Here is a 7500-nt window from a genome sequence, read left to right on the forward strand (position 1 = left end):
TGCTGTGTTGGTCCTGGATGAAGTTGTACCTCCTCTGCAGGTTATTTGTAGCCTTAGTCCAAGGTCAGTTAGAGGGGAGGGGTCCTAAACACAACTGGTGGGTGCACCGTTATCTTGACCTCAAGGCTAGACTGAAGTAGATTTCGTCATCCCTACCAGTTTGTGCTCCCCAGCGTGACTGAGCAGCGTCAGGCTAGCTCAGTGCAAGTAGTAAGAGATTCACAAGAACATTGAACTTCTAAAGAGAAATGACTGAAATTTCAGTGAAGCTAGACACTAGAGATTCCCAACTTTTCTGCACCAACAGAAGAGTAGATCATCCCTGATGGAAATGTAGAGATTTTACACGCCTAATGAAGAAGATGGGAATTAATGTCCTCTAGAGTTGGTGCATAAAGACAGATCTCACAAGTAGATCGTCTTCTGACGTTTTGTTGATTTATTTTGACCCAGGAGGCCACATCTGCTTGTTGGTCTCACTGTGGAGGGTTATGTCTGCAAACATCAATTAAAAATTCGTCATTAAAGTTTTACTCAATCATTTTTAACTCTTTAAAGACATCATCGGCATACAGAACCCTTAACCTAACCTTCTAAGTGAACCGAACAGTTTTAGTCTGAGGAGCTACGTCTGAAATAACGAGGTTTGACTCTTGGAGAGTCTTTCAGGTTGCTCTTCTTTAGAACCTTCTAGAGGTGCAGGCAGTGGAGGTAAAATGGCGGTAGTTGCCCCAGCAACAAGCCGGGGCTGGGAACGGGCATAAGAAAATGGCCTGTCGCGAGTGTATTGATGCTTCTGCAACACTAGCGGCTCTGATGGCCTTCCCCCTCCTCCCCGAGACACACACACACGCTCATGCGCTCACTCACCAGGCAAACACCAAAGCTAAACGGCTCCTTAGCTCATATCCCCAATCTGTCACAGCTGACTGATGGCTGAGATTGGACCACTAAGCCAAGCTAGATGCTGTCATTACCCGAAGCCCACCTCAGGCGGTTTGTTTCCCAGCAACCGGTGCAGCCGCCTCCCAACGCTCCCGCGGCTCTGCCAGGCGTAAGGTGAGCTTAATAACACCCAGAACAGAGGCTGTTACAACGTGGGTGAACCTATGTTAATTACAATCGCACAAGTCCAGCCTCATGCTGGTATGCAGGTTTCTGCTTTGCTTCTGCTGCTGCTGAGGCTGCAGTCAGTCAGTCACCTCCTCTTCCCTCCTCTGGTGATCTCTGCGTCCCCCCCCCCCCCCCCTCTCTCTGCCAAAGACACTCAGCACCAATAAAGGAGCAGATTTATTAATATAAGGCCTTTGTGGCTGGTGCTGCCTGAAGGGCCGTGTGTTTGTGTGCACATGTATGTTTGAGTGCGTTTCGTAGATTTAGGGGGGGGGGGGGGGGTAGAACAAGAGACTGGAGAGATTTATTTGAGGGAACAGAAGAGACCTGGAAAAGAGAGGAGAGAGAAAGGAAGGAAAATGCAGAAGTGAAGAGATTTATTGCAGAGTGACGATGGAGCATACTGAAAGTAAAGTCAAGCGCCTGGAAGGAGAGGAATGTGAGCAGAGCAGAGCGTCCGCACACTCAAACAGCCTCAGTTCTACATCTAATTAGCATCATTTAAAAGTTTAAATCGCACAAACAAATCACATTTTTAAAAAGAAGTGGCTTGTGCCTCTACGTGTGGTTTTCTGAAACCAGTCTTTCATAAATCAGCTAAAATAACACAGTGGAGGAAATTACAGACGTGGACCAGATTAGACTGAACACCAGTATTTGGCTTCTTTAATAACAGTGATTTAATATTTGAGGTTTACAGCATTTCTGGCGGACTGATACCACGGTGGCGGCGGCGGCGGCGGCACTCAAACAGCAGCGTAGGGATTCAGAAGTTCAGTTGAAACAAAAGAAAAACTAAACATATGACTTATGGGCAGTTAACAACAGGTAAGACAGCTTTCTAATGCATCTTAATGACTTTTGAGCAAGATGTGTTTTAAATACCAGAAGATAGCCTCTCATTTTTAAGCATTCATCTCACTACTTCCTGTTTCTAGAGAGACTCCACCCACTTTAGTGATGTCAAAAATGGAAATGGTTCTAACTGTAGATAAAACTCCCTTTAAAATGATATTCAGGCCTTTTTTGTATGTATTTCTGTATAAAAACGATCCATAATCTGATTGTAGCTTTTAAAATGATATTCAGGCCTTTTTTGTATGTATTTCTGTATAAAAACGATCCATAATCTGATTGTAGCTTCCTGAATGTCCTCAATCTCGGCATCCCACAGAGCTGATAGGCTAACGGCTAGTCTGAGTCCACCCAAGACCATAGTGTCTTCCTGCCATCTTACAGTACCTTAAATCCACTAGTTTCCACAGTGAAATGCTGAAATACTTTACGGACGTTTACGTCGTTATTAATTAGGGATAGACCAATATATCGGTGGGCGGGTATATCAGGCTGATGTACCTTTTTAGTGGAGCAGATTTAGGAGCAGGCACTTCAGTGGAAATTTATATTTACATTCCTGAAAAACATCAGTTTAATGAATGCTCTAAAACAGGGGTATTCAATACCGCCTGCACGTTTGAACACTGATTTTAACTATCGATACAAATATTTAACTACATTTCATCACACAAATCAACAAAGTGATCGAGTATTAACTATAAAACAATAAATAAATAAAAATAAATATCAGTAAAAAAAAAATAAGGTTTTAGAGCCGGGGTGTTCAATTCTGTGCCTGGAGGGCCGGTATCCAGCACGTTTTAGTGGTTTCTCTGCTCCAACACACTTGATTCAGTGGTTGAATCACCTGTGCAGCAGCTCATCGGGCTCTGCAGAGACCTGTTAATCACCTGCTGATTTAAATCAGGTGTGTAGAAACAGAGTTTGGTGAAATTTACTTTAGTAAATGATTGAATCTCATGTAAAAAAAAAATAAAACAGAAAAAATTGATGACAGTGTAAATGAGGAAATGATGGTTGCTTTAAACTGTTGTGATATGTTGGATCTTGGAGCGTTTTTAGATGGAAATGTGCTTTGTGCGGACTAGCTATTAGCTCGTTAAACCTAAAAGATGGTAACTCTTATTTATCTTGTCTGAGAGTATTCAGGAACCCATCTACAGGTAAGATGGTAACCATTTCTTACTTACACCTCCACTGCTGACATCATAACTTGGTTAATATGTAATCCATGGAAGGACATTAGCAAAAATACTTGTATTTGTTACAAAGAAGTTTTACTGTTTTAACCTGTTAAAATGGCATTCACAGACTTGTTAGGACGTTTAATGAATGCAAGGCCTGTTTGTGTTTAATCTTTTTTATATAAAAACTGACTAAAACGTGTCATTTGTGAGAATTTCCTTCGAGTTTCTTGTTTTTTTTTCTTTGCGAATGAAGTGATCATGGCTGCGTTTGGATCCGATTATTCCCTTTGTGTATCTGTATGTATTTGAGTGTGTGTGTGTGTGTGTGTATCTGTATGTATTTGAGTGTGTGTGTGTGTGTATCTGTATGTATTTGAGTGTGTGTGTGTGTGTGTGTATCTGTATGTATTTGAGTGTGTGTGTGTGTGTGTGTGTATCTGTATGTATTTGAGTGTGTGTGTGTGTGTATCTGTATGTATTTGAGTGTGTGTGTGTGTGTGTGTGTATCTGTATGTATTTGAGTGTGTGTGTGTGTGTGTGTGTGTGTGTGTGTGTGTGTGTGTGTGTGTGTGTGTGTAGGCTAATCCAGTTAGCAGCTGCTCAGGGAAACTTCAGCCTCGCTCCTCAAAAGCTCGTTAGTCAAGCTTTAATTGTTGCTCTCCCACTTTGCATATTGCCATGACGCTAATTTATGCCCGTTGTCGCGGTTACCGTCGCCATGGTGGTGGATGTCTCAGTGGAGGCAGTAAGTAGGGGGGAACAAAGACGCGAGGCCGTGGATGTTTGTGTGACAGATGATGCAGTCACCCCTGTGTGTGTGTGCGTGTGGGGGGGGGGGGGGGGGGGCAGATGTGGCTTCTTCTTGTTTTCCTGCACAAGCAGCAGTGTGGAGCGTGGTGGGCGGGTCTCTGGGGTTGTCTGAGTGATGATTGGAGGAGAGCAGACAGACAGGTGTCAGCCTAAGAAAAATCTTGTGCTGTCTCTCTGACAGAATCAAGCGGGAGGTTTGTGTGCGTGAGTGAATAAAAATCATCGCCACACATCGACCATAACACAAAGGAGCTGACGCGGATTCTGATCACTGCGCGAGTCACGACAGTCGGTTATAAACTCACAAATGCTGTGATTAACTCCACTCCATCTTCAAAGATCAGGCCTCCATCAGCAGAACACTCATGTGCAGAAAAATGTAAACATAGTTAAATTTAGCTTTAGAAATGTTATTTTTACAGATTTTTTTCCTGAACAAAACCTGAAAATAATTGTCTTCGGTACGTTTTCAGGTTGTCTTTAGCAGCTGGTTGTCACAAGTGTCAGAGAACGCCTATCACCCGTGTCTCTTCAGGACGTAACCCTCCATTGGTTCTGTCACACCACGTCAACCGTTGTGTTGTTTATCTTTTGTTTGGGATGAGACCGATCGGTTTGATTTCTTTCTGTGAAAAACTCATTAGAGCCGGTGGATGTATAACGTTGACTGATCATGATAGATCAGCTGTGAAGCCAAGAGGATAAACAGGTCTGAAGGTGTTATAATTTCTCTAGATTCTGCTTTTCAAAAGATAAAAAGTTCATTTCATATCAGGGCTGAACTAATCTGTACCCTCGGTGTAACTGGACCATGAGACATCTGCAATGATGTAAGATTTCTTTCACATTGTGGTGAAGAAGTTGCTCCTCCTCATCGAAGCGAGCCAGGTGAGGCAGTCCGGTCATGTAACCAGGATGCTGAACGTTCATCATCCTCAGGTTTTCTGTAGCCTGGCCTGCCAGACTCGTCCTCTGTTCATGTCTGTACAGAGAAGGAGTCTGGTAACTCACTGGCAGAGCGGCACTTGAGGGACGGGACTAGACAGCTCAAATGTAACCAATCAGAAAAAAGACGGAAATGCCGACTGTACCACGCGACGCTGTAGTTTTTTAGCTGTAGTAAAAAAAACAGGCGTCTGGCAACGGCGCAAACATCTTTTTTTTTTTTCTTTAGAAGAAATGCTTTTAGCGCTTCTACTTGTTGTGGTTTTAAAGACATTCAAGTCATTCAGAACAGAGGAAAGAGCCGCAGCGAACTCCGCTTCAGTCGACATGTTTATGACCAACTCGGCGTCATGGTGTGTGACGTACGCTACTCAGTGCTGATTGGCTCGGTTAGAATTCTCAGGGGGCGGGGTTATTTGATAGGAGAGTTCCCAGACCCGTTCTCTGTGCAGAATTAAACAGAGGAGGAGTCTGGCAGGCCAGGTTAGGTTTTCTGACTGATCCAAAACTCACTGGTGGGATCAGACTTACTCTTTGGCCTGGGAACGCCTCAGGTTCCCTCAGGAGGAGCTGGGGAGAGGGATGTCCGGGTCTCCTCTTGGATCTCTGAACAGACAATCCAAGTTCTGCGTTCCGTTTCTCTAAGTTCGTCCTGCTGGAGGAAGGCATGTCTGTATTGATGGACACATGAAGCAGCAGCAGCATCTCTGCTGACTTTTCGCCTGGATTCGGTGGATGACGAGTCAGAGATGATTTGTTCTTATCCTCACATCCCTTCATCAGGAGATGAAGGAAGATAATATATATAAAAGGAAAAAAGTGTGAGCAGCACCCCCCAGACCAAGCTATTTTCCTCCCTTTCCTCCATCAATTTGCAGGAGGAGGAGATATTACCGTCCCTCCCTCACAAACACACATTTTATCTCTTGCTCCCCCCTCACCTCCCCCATCCCACATATAGGCACCACCGGAGTCGCAAATAAACAAGTGAATACATCTCTCTCTCTCTCTCTCTCTCTCTCACACTCTCTCTCTCTCTCTCTCTCTCTCTCTCTCTCTCTCTCTCTCTCTCTCTCTCTCTCTCTCTCTCTCTCTCTCTCTCTCTCTCTCTCTCTCTCTCTCTCTCTCTCACACACACACTCTCTCTCTCTCTCTCTCTCTCTCTCTCTCTCTCTCTCTCTCTCTCTCTCTCTCTCTCTCTCTCTCTCTCTCTCTCTCTCTCTCTCTCTCTCTCTCTCTCTCTCTCTCTCTCTCTCTCTCACTCTCTCTCTCTCTCTCTCTCTCTCTCACACACACACACACACACACACACACTCTCTCTCTCTCTCTCTCTCTCTCACACACACACACACACTCTCTCTCTCTCTCTCTCTCTCTCTCTCTCTCACACACACACACACACACTCTCTCTCTCTCACACACACCACACACACACACACACTCTCTCTCTCTCTCTCTCTCTCCTCTCACTCCTCCATCTCTCTCTCTCTCACTCCTCCATCTCTCTCTCTCTCACTCCTCCATCTCTCACGTGTCAGGGCTTGAGCTGAGCCTCTCCCAGATCCTACAGGGAGACTCGGGGGATGTTGGGGGGGAGCGAGGAGGTGCCTGGGTAGAGTGGAGGGGGGTTGGCTGCTGTGTTCCTGAGTGTGTTTGCTCTCTGGCTCCTCCAAGATGCTTCATGTTAAGACAAACACAAGACAAACAGCTCTCTCTCTCTGTGCTCCTGCTGCTCATCTCTCTTTTTATTCTCTCCTTTCCCTCCTTCCTGCCACCTCCCTCCCTCTTCCACCACCTTGCCTCTTTAACTGCTCTGCCTCTCCTGTTACTGCTGGGCTGCACTTCACTTCTCCCAATCAATAGTGTGTATATTCTCTCTCTATATTTGTTCATGTATGTTTGTGGGTGTGTGTGTGTGTGTGTGTGTGTGTGTGTGTGTCTGTGTTGTAGTTTTTGTACCAAATATGCTCAATAAGCTGAAACATCCGTTTAGAGGTGTGTGTGTGTGTGTTCGCACGTGCGTGTGTGTGTGTGAGAGAGAAAGTAACATCAGTAGCAGCAGGCGAGAGAATGATTTCCAGGGTCCTTGTTACAACCCCCCCAACCCCCACCCCCCCTCCCGCACACATCCACATACACACAGACAACCACCAAATGTGTTTGGTCTGTTTTGACCATGGTGGAGAAAACACACTGAGACGGACCGTCTCCACCCATTCCACACGCCCCGGAGGTGTGAATGCAGGAAACATCCTTACCCTCAGCGACAGGGTGCATTCTTAGATTAACGTCATTGGACATTAGAGTTCTTATCATGAAAGTGTGTGTGTGTGTGTGTGTGTGTGTGGGTGTGTTAATAATAAAGACATATCCAACATTAACCTTATCTGCAACGTTGGCCAGCAGGCCTCACGGAGGAGTAGACTGGTTGCAGTGCGTGTGTAGAGAAGCTTCAGCTAAAGCCTGAGTAACGCCGGGACTCACCGGCCGCCGAAGCGCTCACGAAAGTCGGCCGCTGCTCCTCAGTTCAGACCAGACGCTTGTTTCTCCGCTCCGGTCGAGGCGCGCCTCGTAGTTTTTCTTTTAA

At 45.5% G+C, this 7500-nt stretch overlaps 1 protein-coding gene across 1 annotated transcript in view; it reads left to right on the forward strand.

Moving 5' to 3' along the window:
- Positions 1 to 7500, forward strand: part of maml3 (mastermind-like transcriptional coactivator 3) — a 169174-nt gene that overhangs the window by 86443 nt on the left and 75231 nt on the right. The gene's annotated exons all lie outside the window — the stretch shown is intronic.

Source organism: Nothobranchius furzeri, chromosome 6 (assembly GCF_043380555.1).
Source record: "Nothobranchius furzeri strain GRZ-AD chromosome 6, NfurGRZ-RIMD1, whole genome shotgun sequence".
Classification (NCBI taxonomy): domain Eukaryota; kingdom Metazoa; phylum Chordata; class Actinopteri; order Cyprinodontiformes; family Nothobranchiidae; genus Nothobranchius; species Nothobranchius furzeri.